The 14,568-nt window shown below is 40.8% G+C and overlaps 1 protein-coding gene across 44 annotated transcripts in view; it reads right to left on the bottom strand.

The window, feature by feature from the left end:
• Positions 1–14,568, bottom strand: part of LOC101715682 (uncharacterized) — a 348,006-nt gene that overhangs the window by 69,356 nt on the left and 264,082 nt on the right. For 37 of the 44 annotated variants that reach the window (XR_015449165.1, XR_015449164.1, XR_015449163.1 and 34 more), the window contains 6 exons: positions 12,621–12,760; positions 10,870–11,077; positions 9,986–10,107; positions 9,027–9,132; positions 8,137–8,232; positions 51–245 (listed from right to left, as the gene is read on the bottom strand). The gene's annotated coding sequence lies outside the window, so the exon portion shown is untranslated. The other 7 variants (XM_087206118.1, XM_087206119.1, XM_087206123.1 and 4 more) reach the window with 7 other exon arrangements.

Here is a 14,568-nt window from a genome sequence, read left to right on the forward strand (position 1 = left end):
CGATGCTGCCGGGAACAATGCCAGCTCTGTTTGCCCAGCTGCATTCTTACCTTCCCCTCGGCTCCTCCGAACTGTGGCTCCACCTAGTTTTCTCAGCTGGGGGGCCCTGGTCAGGAGCTGGGTCTGCAGTAGACAGCAGTGATTCACTTTGGAAGCTCCAGTATGAGAGAAATTTGATGATAAATCTCCAAAATACAACATGAGGTTTTTTTGAATCTCGTACTATCTGGACCTCAGGTGGGTCCCTGTGGGAGGAGAGAGGTGGGAGCAGAGTGGGTCTAACAATTCCAAGACAGTCCTGACTTTTCCAGCATACTTAGAAGAAAGTGACCCCCTCATCCCTTTTACCATATTGCCCACCCACCAAAAAGCTCACATCGTCGTTAGAGAGGAGGCCCCAAGGCTTACTTTTAATTTACATAAGTGTTAGTGTATGCCCTCCTCAAGGAGAAAATAGAAATAACTGCCTATCATTTGCCTCTGAAAGCTGCAGTTTAGAAGTATAAAGGAATCTGGGTTCCTATCAATTTGAGACAAAACCATTCCATTTTCAACTGCAAACATCTATCCAAGGGAGTCCATGTGATTCCAAACTCAAACAGACAAAAGGTATTTCGATAAGCTCAGAAGACCAGCTTGCCTCTAAAATTTAAGCCAATTACTATCCCTTCGATGTTCCTTGAAGCATGTGAAATAACTGGTCTGCAAAATGCTATTTTTCTAAGGGATCTTCAAGAATAATTCTGATGACATACGGAAGCCCGTGTAGCATGGCCTAGATAATTCCTTTCCTTCAGCCCCTGGGCAAGATTTGCTAATCACTTCAGACCCATGCACTTGGTGAAATCTCAGGCTGCCCAGTGGTCCCCTAACTGTGGAACATTTAGGGTTAGGGACAATGGATGCCATGACCTTGGAGAGTGAATGTTAGCTGGCAAGTATTTATGCTTGGCACTAATAAAGATATTTTGATCGGGAGAGGGAGGTCACAAGTTTTCAGAGTAATGAAGGAAACTGCACCTGTGAATCCTTGGATAAGAAAGGAAAGAGTACTGAAAAGAGAGAGAGAGAGAGAGAGTTCCAGCAAAAGAAGTTGGCTTCCAAAGTTCTGCACTTATCATTGCTGACTCAAGATTAGCCCTGCCTCCTGGGAATCCCAGCAGGTCTGTTCTAGACAGCAAAGGGAAATCTGTCATTTTCTGGGGTCCTAAGAACAAGAAAAGACCTCTGGCCTAAGTGTTACTTTTTGAGAAATTCATAAGATGCAATGACACTGAGCTAAAAGGCAAGGGTTTGATAGACCAGATTATGGGACTTTTTCATGGTTTGCTCAGCAAGACAGACCCAGTAAGCATTAAACACTGTATGCGTCAGAAAAGCTTATGGAATCAAATCACATATGAAGAGCTTAATCACATACAACAACATCCAGCTACCTCTTATCCATTCTAATTCCCTGGCCCTCCTTGTCTGGCCTCGTCTTGTGCCCTTGTTGTCTTTGCTTCCAGTATTGCCCTACATTTTCCCAGATTGTCTCCTCTGTGCTTTGCCTTGGGTTTTCATGTCCTTCCCTCTTTTGTTCCCACTTTTTCTGCTGTTGGTCTTGGCTGGGCTCGGTGCTTGAGTTTCAGTCATTTCCTGACATTTTCCAGTGTTCCCTCTGAGGTGTCATTTTTCCCTCCATGCCCTCTACCCTTTTCCACTCTCCTCTTTCTCATCTCTAGCTCTATTGATGTGAACAGAGCGAGCAATTAGGGCTTCAAAGAAGGGAGAGGGCCTGAGTCAGCACCCCTGAGAGAGGCTGAGTTCTGTTCTGCTGGCCAGGAGAAGGAATAGAAAGGAGGATTTAAAAAAAAAAATTGTAGAAACTAAAAATTAGAGAAAACAGCAGACAGAAGGGATCAAAATTAAGAAGGGGAAGAGAAGGTAAGGGGGGAAAAAGGGAGAAACCAAAAAAATTGCAAATATATAAATCTGGAGAGTCAAATTTCTCTTTTAAAAAGGTAAAAAGAAAAAGGAGCCATTGGTCTATGCCTTAAAGTTGACCTTCAAGGCTAAATCCAGAGGAGATGCTCCTGTCTCATTTAGTTGATATAGTCAGATCAGTCACATCTTAATGATCAATCACATTTGAAATTTGGACACCTCCCACCCATCAAGGGTGCCCACTGTGAAGGCTTTTCTTGGAGTCCATTAAAAAGTGATGAGACTTTTGTTTGCCTGGTTTCTGTTGAGAGGGACTTAAGCATTGGGACTTCTGGGAGACTGGTGAGTATGAGAAGTCCAAAGAGAGATTTCCAGACCATCAACCTGCCCATTTGCCTATACTCTCTTGAAGACTGGGTGTAGTATTCTGAGTTTAAGAAAATAAAGCAAACTGTTTATCATTGGATCTCATTCTTCCCTGGCAAAAGGTACATTTGGGAACTATAATCCATTGTGTTTTATCTCCCCCAAAATATATATCCACCCAGAATCTGTAATTGTGACCTTATTTAGAAACAAGGTCTTTGTAGAAATTATCATGTTACTATCATACATATATTAAGTCAGGCCCTAAATTCAACATGATTGGTGTTATAAGAGAGAAATTTAGACAAAAAGGTACAAATGCACAGGAGAGAAAGTTGTGTGAAGACAGAGGCAGAGATTGGAGTGATGTAGCTACAAGCCAAGGAATGTCAACAATGCTAGCAACTGCTACAATCAGGAAGGAGCAAGAAGCACCCTGCTCTGTAGCCTTCAGAGGGAAATTGCCCAGCCAGCACCTCGCTTTCAGACCTCTAGCATGCAGACTCGAGAGAAGCAATGCTGCTGGTGTAAACCACTTAGTCTGTGCACTTTGTCACGATGGCCTTAGGAAACTAATGCAGTGTCCAGTGTCTTGGTGTTGGTCATGCTAAGACAGAAGGATAGTAAGACTTGCTCTCTGGCTGCTCCTAGGTCAAGGCCCCTGGCCCACCAAGTCATCATTCAGCTTAAGGTGATGTGTCTCTCCCCACAGTCTTGCTTTTTATTAAGCATGTCCTTGTGGGGAATTGTCCACTGTGTTTTATCTCAGTTTCTCATAAATAGAGAAGCCCGTTTGGAGAGAAGCCTGCTTTGGCAGGCAGGCTTTGGCAGTTCTGACAGCTTTGCATATCGCTCAAATGAGTTATGAGTGGTTGGGGACTGGGGACTGGCCTCAGCCCCCTCTCCTCTGAGTCCCATGGTCTCCCCAGAGAAAGTGACCCAGAAATACTCCCAAGCTCCTTTTATTTTCTAGGAACAGAACAGCCCCTTGGCAAGAGCCTAAAGAGAAAAAGAGGTCATCACGCATATCCCCTAGTCTCCCTGGTCCTCCCCAAATACTTCTTAAACTATAGTAAAGAGTTTTCAAGCTACTATTCTTCATCCGTAAGATTTCTGACAAGATCTCCTGGCATAGCCTGATTCAAGGCTACTGGTTCACAACTAGAACAGAAGATCATACCAGACATGTGCTAGGAAATATTACCAGGAGGCTAGAGGGACTCGACAGGTGAGAGCAGGGGAGAATCCCAAATAGATACCTCAGCGAACAGAGCAGAATTAGGATATTGTCCTGAGCTTATATTTTTCCTCCTCCTACAGTGACTCTCCCAAGCTCCCAGCAACTCTCTTCTTCTATAAGCAATACCAAGGGCTGGGGAATACCAGCGCTATTTCTCTGTTCCAGGCACAGATTTCTGAAACAGCAGGAATGGGAAGAACCTGGAGACCCCTGGGGGCCAGTGCTCTCCAAAGCAGAGTGTGTGCACTCCAGGAATGGAGCAAGACAATCCACTGGGGTGTGGGAAGAAAACATTGAAACTTCTAGTTGTACTTGCTTAGTTCTTAAAAAATCAAAAAAAGAACTTTGTTAATAGTTAAGACAAGGATGGACAGTAGTAAATCTATACAATTTGTCAATGTGTCTATATTGATGTGACTCACCTGAAATTAATTTTGGTTATGCACCCTGAGCAGGAGAAAACATAAGAGGCCAACCATTCTAGTCCACAGATTTTCAAAATATGTGGTAGAGGGAGAGAAGATGGGAGATGGAGCAAGTGAGAAGTCTGTTCATTCTCCGCTGGGCCTCATCAGGCAATTCAGCTCTGCTTCTACACTCTCTGCACCCTAAGCTTCTGCATTGTGATTTGTGATGAAAGGATTCTACTAAGAAAAAGTTGAAAAAACTTACTGAGCTATTTCAGCTCCCTTATTTTTCATATGAAAAAAAAAAAAAAAGACCCAGAGGAAAAGTGATTGCCCCAGGTCATTAAGGCCAGGGCTAAGGCTACAACCACCTCTCCTGACTCTGGTTTCTATGTCTTTTGACTGTACCATGTGTACTCCAGAGCATGTTTTCTGTGTGGATGACCTTACATAACCAGCTGAACCACAGGGGAAAGATGGCACGTCTCCTCTAGCAACAATCTGCAATCTCAGAACAGAGACAACTTTGCTGCCTATTCAGGATGCTTGCTGGGAGGAGAGGCAGCTCTGGCATCCTCTACTCTTGGCTGGGTCCTTGAAGCACATGCTAACTTGATTGATCTCCCAGTTGATCCCAGTGACACTTTCTATTTATTGTTCAGAGGCAGGGCCTTACACCAGGAGGGTATACAAGTTGAAATCTCCTCGGAGGCCTTCCTTATTGCTAGGTAGATTTAAGGCAGGGGAAACACCAATCTTGGTTCAATTTAAGGTTCTGGGAGTCACACCAAGTGATTTATTTCCCTGTAAGATTAGCACACCTTGCATGCTGATCGTCCCTCCCATTCACCACACTGGCACACTTGTTGCCACCAGCTCACCACTCTCAGATCCTTTAGGGTTTTAGCAAATTTGAGATGGACAAGACTTTTTGGGAGACTAAAATAAAAGGAAGAAAGTTGTCTACCTTTTTAAAAACTTGTTTTACAGATTAAAGAAAACAGCAAAAAGAGGACCCAGCAAACACAACCAGCAAGGTAGAGTAGTATGGTACTGCTGCTAAGTGAGTGCTGTAGGAGTTGAGATTTGTTTCTTTCTCAGTCGAACTCCTTGAGCGTAGGGAATGTGTTTAACTCTATATACCTAGTGCTTGGCAAATAGTAGATGTTTAATAAATATGACTAGCAAATCAATACTAATTCAGCCAATGAATAAGTAAACAAATGAGTAAATGAGCTCTTAAACAAATGAGCACATAAATGAAAAGAGAGAGGATCTCATTTAGAGCAATCTAGGAAATTGTATTGTGCAGGAAGACTGAAATATCTAGAATCAGAAGAACAGGGCAGAACATTCAAAGTGGAACACCAAGGCACAAGAGTGCAGAACTAGAAAAACACTTTGCTGGGACTCACTGATAGTAGATTTGAAAGCCAAATGGCAAAGCCAGCTTCATAAACTGAAATGTGAAATTGAATGGCATGCTTGCAAACCTGAATTGCTAGAATTAAGCAAGAGAAAAGTGTAGGGAAAGCAATGTGTTAGGAAGGTGAGTTGGGATGATGTGAAGTAGTTGTTAGAGAAGGAAGCAAGGGATGATGCATCCCATTCCTTATTGGTCTTCTTTCTCCAGTACCCAGTGTGTTCCCTGATCCTCAGCCTGAGATCCCCAACAAGCTGAGATGAGCAGTGCTAAGACAATGTCCTCACCACCCCACCACCAGTCAAGGGCTATAGTCTGCCTCGTTGTAAGCTTTCTGTGTGGTTTATTATAATATGGTGGCTAGATCTTCCCACTAAAACTGATTAACCCAATCTTTAAGACAGACAAATTAGCCCAAAATACTATTTATTTCAACTGACTTGGCTTCCAATCAAATCCACTCTGACAGTTGGCCCTTACTAATCCAACCTTGGGTAAACTCACTCTACCCTCTCTTCTTCATTTCTCCACTATGGTTGTCCAGCTCTGTTTCCATCTTCAATTGCTTCTCTCAATTGCTGTCTACATCTCTTTTTCTTCCATTTGCTTATAACTGTATCTTCTCTTTACAACCGAGCTGTGACATGCACATGGAACAATGGCAGGGCAGCGTTCCTTATCCCAGCACTCTCAGTGGAAGGCCTTTTGGACATGTCAAAAAGTTCTGGTTCAGAAACATAAATTATAGCCACTGTTTTCTCAAGGTCTCTAAGAAATTTCAGCTGAACGTACCCCATTGCTTCCAAATAATTTTTGATGAAGCTCCATATACCTAACATCCAGGAATCTCGCCAAAGGACCCTATTTAACTTGGCCATGCTGCCCCATATAATTCATCAATTTTTGGTGTTAGGGATAAATATATTTTTTGTCTGATACTATGCTAAATCAGGAGACCTGTGGCAACGTCATACATTTGCAGAATTATTCTATGTTGTCTTTGGTATAAAGCATAACATTTCATATTGAGAAAATTGTGTGTATATATTTACCTTTGTTATATATAACAAAGGTAAACATAGCACAGCCTCTTCGCCTTCCAGATGCTCATGCATAAGATGACCCTTCAAAGCTCAAAAATGACTGTCTAGAAGCCAAAGAGGCTGTGCCATGTTTATCTTGGTAAAATGAAACCACACTTTCTTTCTAATATGAAGCCACATTAACTATGACTTCAATAGATGTCTATTAAACAAATGCATCAGCTCATGAATTATTCCAAAATGTAGCCCATTTAACTCAGTTTTTTAAAAATTCTTCCAGCACTTTTCCATTTGAATCTATACTGCTGTAGCCTGATGCCAGTGAGGATCTATGCATTCTTTCCTGACTCCTCAGTATGTCACTTAAACTCATTCTTTTTTAAAAAAAAATCTCTTTTTCCTTTTTTTATTAGTATATTTTGCCATGCATAATAATCACATTCACCATAGGGAACTGGTACATATACATATTGCCACTCAAATTTTTTTACTTCTCTTCCCCCTCCCTTCCTTCCCATCTCTCCCCATCTTTAGGCCCCCTTCCCATCTATACTTAGTTTATCTCCCTGTTCACTCTTTTCATTACAAAGTGGGATCTATGCCTTCTCCCCTTGAATCTGAGAAGGGCAGCAAAGTTGTGACACACAAAGTATAACAAAAGTGACACTATGCCAGTTCAGACCTAACCTTTAAAAGGACTGGTTGCTTCTGCCTTGGTCTCCTGGAGCCCTGAACTGAGATTCAGACTACTGTTATGGAAAGGCCATGTGAAGAAGTGCTGACACTGCATGGAAAGGAAGAGGACTCCAGAGGAGCCCAGATGTCCAACTGTCCCCATCAAGGTGCTAAGTGTAGCAGATTACAGCCATCATTTGCAAACAGCTGAAGCAGCATAGAAAAGCTGTATAAAGACAGTCCACATAAGAGCCCCAACTGAGCTCCTAGCCAGCAGCCACCTTCAACACTGGCCACCAGAGTGTGCCATTTTGATGACCATCTCAGACAACTGCAGCCCCCGTCAGTGTGTGACTAGGATTTCATGAGCGAACCCAAACAAGAACTGTCCTGCTGAGCCTCTTCAGCATGCAGAACCGTAAACTGTAATGATAAATTACTGTTCGAGCCACTAAGTTTTAAAGCAGTTTGTTACATGGCAGCAGATTACTAAAACACACTGGTAGGCAGTAAACATTGAATTGAAGGGCAGGGATTATACATTGACCTTTTCTTCAGTTTCTAAAATGCCTCATAGAGGGTTTTGCCCACAGCTGAGGGAGTATACAGCTTCTCACTTTACAGACAGGAGCACCAAAAATAAATAGGAACTCCTCCTTATGGGGGATATGAATAACTTCATCTAATTACAGATACATGCTTCTGTCACCTGCCTTCATGGTGTCCCTGTCTTGGGAGAGACTGTGGACAGCCAGCTCATCCATCCTCTGTCTCCCGATACAAATGTTCCTTAAATTCAATCCTGCCAGAGAGCTCTCCACTGTGTTTTATGTTTTCCTTCTTATTTTTCTTCTAATCACGAGAGGAAGATCTTGCTGCTCCCTTTGACAGTGTGTTCCAGCAGCTCATAAATATTAATCAGAGCATTCTAATGGGTGTTCCACCTCAGTTTCTCCAAATGAAGTATAAGTCCTTTCTTCTTGTTTATTCATCTTGTTTTTTTTTTTGCCTTTACTTTCCTAAACTTTAAGGAATACAAAAGAAAATACTACTTACTCCTCTGTATTTTTCTTTCATCAATATGAAGAGCTGTGTCACTTCATCCCTCTGTAGAAGCCAGAATGTCATTAAGAAATTCCCCAGTACATTATTCTGAAAAATGCAAGATAAAGTCACCTGCCCTGCCTACCTGAATGGGTTATGAAAAAATTGAAAGTGAAATGAATATAGGAAAGCAATTTATAGGCTCTACAGCATTCTATAAATATACAACATCTTTGGTGAAGGTGGCTTTTCGGTTCATAAAGCTCACAGAAATAGTGCTTTAGTTTCCTAGGCTGGGGCAGGGGTATGGAAGGATTGTGGGGTAATGGCGAAGGGCTGTGGTATTTCTTTTGACAGTAATGAAAATATTCTAAACTATGGTACTGCATAATGCTGTGAATGTACCAAATGCCATTGAATTGTACACTTTAGAGAACTGTATGCTGTATGAATTTTATCTTAATGAAGCTGCAGAGGAAGGAAGGAAAAAAGAAGAAAGAAAAAGTAGGGGAGAGAGGGAAGGAGGAAGGAAGGGTGGAATCTCAAGGACTCTATCTCTTTTCTGAGTTTACATTAATCTTTCTTCTGTGGCCTCTGTCATTTGTTGTTCCTGAGCCCCACCAGACAAGGTGGTCCTGGGGGCACCTTGACTTCCATCTCCAATATGTAGACCTTTTGATTATTGGGCTCTTCCCATAAAGAAAGTTCATCCTCCAACAAAAGGATAAGAAGATGAAGAAAAAGAGGGGAAAATGGATAAATGAACAAAAACCTTAGATAAGACAAAATGGGCTGGTTAGAATCTGGGGTGTCATGGTGTGGGCTAGTTTATAATTTCTAGAATTGGCAGGAGAGATAATCCCTAAGCAGATATTTAGTCAGCAAAGGATTGCAGCCCTTACCCGTGAGTTCCAAGTCTCAGTGATGAGAGAGACTAGGTCATAATCACCTTTACTTTACAGGCACTCTCCTCTCCTCCACACCCTCCTCTTTCATGTCCTAGCAGTGCTGGGGAACAAAAAGAAAGAGGTTTGAAACATAGATTATACTTGGCCGAATTCCTCTGCCTGCTTCCCCAGGCCTGCTTTGTTCTGTTGATAACCTTTTGTGAGGCCTTCCAGTCCAAGCAGCCTCCATGAGAAATGGGTAAGGAGCAAGGCCAGGAAGGGGTGATACCTACAGGAATCCAGAAGCCCGAGGTCACCAGCCAACCCTGGCCAGAGAACTGCCCTTCCTCTGCCCAGCTTGGTTCTGTCCAAGGCTATGACAGAGATGGAGCATCCCTCAGGGAGGACCTTCTGAGGACCCAGCTGACATTTTCTTTTACTGTGTCTCACCCTTTCTGGGAGCACAATCTAGACTTGGATCAGCACTCTGCAGACTACAAAAATAAAAGAGAATCTGACTCTTGGGATACAAATGATGGGGGTTAATGCTATCACTCATGTTGGCCATGACAGCCAGCACCCTGACCCTCACCTCGCCAGCATCCCTGTCCTCCCTCGCCTGCCATTCTCAGCTCCCGGCCAGCCCCTCATCTTGCCAGCATAAGATGGACAGAATGGATTTGGACAGCTGGAATAATCATCATCTCTCACTCTATGTCTCCAATTCCAGTGGGACCTGCCCTGTGCCCTCTTCCCCCACCCTCCCATGGCCTCTCACTCAATTCATTCTTCTCCTGGCACTAGCAGCTATTTTCCACCATCCCACTGGCCTACATCCAACCCACCTCCCCAAGGGGATTTCACTCCCCACTTCATCTATCTCTTTCATACTCCTTGTACTGGAACTGGATCCTCTAGTTCTATTTCTAGATTCTTTCCATTGCTCACTCTTTAACTAGGGTGCTGCTTCTTACCTGCTTTGCATTTCTCTGCCCTCCAACAAGCATCTCTAAAGTCCTCCTGGAAGATGCAGAGCTACAGTCTGCACCTGTGTTCTCTTTTCCCAATGGTTTCCTTCTCTCCATCTTTCCCCACCCTGTCAAAGAAAAAGACCTTTGGTGAAATGATGGCTTTATTGCTATTTTTCATACCTAGATAAGTTCCCTGAGCTCTTTCTGCATTGCTCCCATCACCAAGAGGAAGGGGATGATGCCTCTCTTTGCTGGATGGAACTCTGATTCCATAGTCTCCTGGTCCATTGTTGCTGATTTTCTAGTCTGCATTTCCTTCCCTTGTCATATATACGTAGGACAAGCATACTCCCAACTATCTATTATGGTCTATGTTCAGATGTTCATACAGATTGTTTGGCATCAAAGCCTCCCATAAGCGCTAGTCTCTACTGGCTACTGACTTTTTCCTATCTTTGGGTGACTCTTTAGCCTGGGGCCGAATCCTCTTTCGGGATGTCATGTCTCCCATCCCGCACTGTCTCTTGGCTCGACTCTCTCTTCTCCTGCCATATTTCTTTTGACAGGGCTATGCTCTATGCTACCCATAACTGGCCATTTAATCCCCCTAATTTCAACCTGTAAAAATCTTAAAAATCATCTTTCTTCACAGCTTCCTGTTATGGAAACCAAAACATTTCACATTCCCAAACAAAATGAACTTGGTTGGTTCTCTCTTCACTTTTAAAATTTTCTAGCCCACATATACAACTACAAATATATGTATATCATTGTGTATGAGTACATATATGAGTCTGTCAAAGAATATACACACCAGGAAAAGAAAAACTTGTATAAATATTTTAATATTAAATTTATTGAGACATCTTGAGATTAATACAAGTTACCTTTGGCCTCTACAATTAGAAGAGGTGCTCCGAGTGGTGGCCGTGAGCTTCCAGGTGTTTATTAGTTCAGCGAACTGCTGCTCGGGTAACCTTGGTCACTGAGACTGCTGCACAGGCATTTTCAACTTCTTCACTAAGGGCCAGCAGTGTAGTGGGTCTTCTCCAATATACAACATCCTCTAGGGCCTCCATATAAGGGTAACACCACCTGTTGAAAAACACATACTATTATTCTTTTCCTGAAGTGTGTACACATTTTTCTAGCAAATTCTATATGTATCTATGAGTAAATACGTATTTATAACACATACACACATAACATGTGTATCTACATAAACATACCCACATGTATATACTTGTTCTCTCCCTTTCTTTCTTTCTTACTCTCCATACTGTAGCTGTTAGTTCTCCTAAGTTGAGGTAAAGGAATATTTTACACACAACAATTCTTCTAAGAATATAAATGAGTCACTTCTCTTCCTCTCTCATCACCTCTCAAATAGCCTCAGTTATTTGGGTCTGAATCTAGTTTTGATAATAATATGCCATCGTACTTATCCAAAACTTCTTGATGCATGGCTACTGTTGATGTCCTATGAAGTATATGTAGTCACTGACTCTTCCTTAGCAGTTAAAAGAAAACACCAGAACGTAGAGACAAAGAATATAGGTTCTAATCTCAGTTCCACTACAAGTCATCTGTATACTATTGAACAAATACCATTGCACCTTCAGTTTTATTTCCTGCACCGTAAGTTTGGCTGGTTGAATTAGATATTCTCCAAAGACCTTACTTACAAACTCAATTTTCTCTTATCACTATACGACTTCTTCAAGAATGTTTATCATATTTTCAGAGATAATCTATTCATATGACTTTGAAAATAATTACAATAGAGATTTTTACTAACCTATCAGTTAACCCAAGTGGGTTTAATCCCTGGACCTTACTGTTCTCACCAGTATGGCCTTTGGGCAAGTGCTTAAGCTTTTCAAACCTAAGTTGTCACATTTGTAAAATGAGTGCAGTGGTAGCACCTATGTGGTTGGGTTATAATGTAGGCAAAGCTTGTGGTTGGGTGACTGACACTTTAAAAGGCTCAATAAATGTCCATTATCTTTAATGCATTTACTATTCATTGTTATTTATTACTCAAATGATCCTTTTTAAATTGAAATACAAACACTTTCTATGTTAACCAGTTTGGTCATGACTGCAACAGCCAGCGTGTTTGGCACCTGAAGTCTACTTTCATTGCTTGTCATGATCCAGTTGGATAGTGTCTACTCCCAAAGTAGGGCTCCAGATGATACCATCAGGGATTGATGCATTCACAGATGGATATCTTTATCCCTACATTCACAAACTAAACATTAATGAATTTGAGTTTAGCACTCAAACCTTTATTTTCTCCATTTATTATGGATGACTGAGAGCTGGCCATCTATGTTTAATGAAAAATGCTCATGTATATGTAGGTTAGTTTATAAACTTTGGGGATTGTGTGAGCTTTCTGTAACTGTAACAAAATAACTGAGATATTCGATTATAAAGAGAAAAGGTATATTTTGGCTTAAAGCTTTGGATATTCCAGTTCATGACTGGTGGGCCCATTACTTTGGACCTGTGGTGAGCCAGCACATAATGCCAGAAGTACAAAGCAAAAGAAAATTGCTCACCAATCAGTAAGAAAAAGGAAAGGAAGAAACTAGGATCTCACAATCCCCTTTAAGAGCACACCTCCAATTACCTATGGTGCTGCTATGAGGCTTCATCTCTCAAAGATTCCAGCATCTCCGAGTAGTTCCATCCCAGTAACAAAGCCTCTAATACATGGGCTTCTGAGGAACATTCAAGATCCAAACTACAGCAAGGATTTACAAGGAACTCCTGGGAATCAACAAAGTAAAAGACAGAACACATAATTAAAACATGGGCAAACAAAATGAACACACAATCACAGAAGTAATTCAGTTGAATAAACAGGATAGGAAGAGATAAATATTTTTTTGTAACTGAGACATGCAAATAAAATAACAGTAGCATTTTATACTCATCAGATTGTAGACATCATCCAAATATTTTATAACATAAAGTGTTTGTTGAGATGTGGACACAAAGACATCCTGATTAGAGTGTAGGCAAATGTGGTCATTGTAAAGTTGAGTCTGGAAGTTCTCAACCAAATCAGACTTATGTCTAGACATAGTCTTTGACCAGCAGTGACACTCTTGAGTAATATCCTAAAGAAATTCTCCACAGGTATCTAGTGGAGAATTCACCTGTGGGCAAAATTCACTGTCCAAGGAAATTGGTGGCAATTTAGACATTCATTTCTAACAGAGTAGATGCACACTGGAAAATACAGTGTAGCCAGTGAGAACCATAGTAGAGCTGCAACACATCACTTCAATCTCTATTCCTCACAAAGGACTGTGAAAAATAATGCTCACTATAAGTACTTTTTAAATACACATAAGGAAAATATGAAAAGAAAAAATATCATTTGTGATCCTACCATCCAGATATAACTACCAGTAACACTTTGATGTATATACCTCCAGAATTTGTTACTATGAAATTATAAAAAATGTATTTACCTAGCATACTTAATGTGAATCATACTGTCATTCTCCTTTGTGACCTGCTTTTGTCATGTAATAATATATTGGAAAGAGACTTTTCTCCCACTCTATCTGCCAAGGACTGATCAGGAAACAGATGGCACATTTGAAATAGGAAGAGTGCAGAGGCTTTATTCACAATGGACTCTTTATAAAGTATGGGTCAGTCGTAGATAAGATGACCATGCCTTTAGGTTTGACTGAGATAACCCTAAACAATGTCTGTTGCCTCAATACTAGACCCAGGGTGAAATTTCCCAGGTTATCCACTTTTAATAAATAAAACCTTTTGTTATTTATTACATTAAAATCAAATAGGATGTGTTTGGAAAACTCTTTTTTTGAACTTTCAGTATCTGTACAGTGTGTGATATGTGTGCCCTCAACTCATGAAGTCTGGAAGACTACTTGTGATAATAATAGTTTCTCGGGCCAGGGATTTAGCTCAGTGCTTCTGGAGCCTGCCTTGCAAAAGCAAGGTCCCCAGTACCAAATAATAATAATAATAATAATAATAATAATAATTTCTCTTTTTCCTACTTCCAGATTCAATGTAATTGACACATCCTATGCAAAAAAAGTATTCAAGGTACCTACTAATAATAATTTCTTAAAAGTATACTGACACACAAGTAAATGAACTCTAAAAAACATGTATGTATTTCATGAGAAATTAAGTGTTGAATTTCCATTCCTTCAGAAAATTGAGAATGAGAACATAATTTGCACAAAATGTCTTATTATCCCTCACTAGAAGTAGTCATATTGCTAATTCATATAGAAAACTGGACACAAATAAACTGAAGAAACATTAATATCCATTTCATTGAATAATATTTTTGAAGACTGTATCCTAAATCAGCAATTTTTTTTGGTATTAAAATCTTTTATTGGTACATTGTAGGTATACAACACAATTACATTTCTCATTGGGAATTGTACCTTTATATAATGCATCTTGGTTCTTATTTTTTCCCCATTCCTAGCCCTCCCTTCATGCCCTCCACCCTTCCCTATTTACAAAGACTTTATTTCCATTTTTTCCATTTCTCATCATTTTTTCCTTTCCCTTCT

This window comes from Heterocephalus glaber, unplaced genomic scaffold (genome assembly GCF_053883595.1).
Source record: "Heterocephalus glaber isolate CG9 unplaced genomic scaffold, H.glaber_assembly_v1.0 deba00000621, whole genome shotgun sequence".
NCBI classification, from domain to species: domain Eukaryota; kingdom Metazoa; phylum Chordata; class Mammalia; order Rodentia; family Bathyergidae; genus Heterocephalus; species Heterocephalus glaber.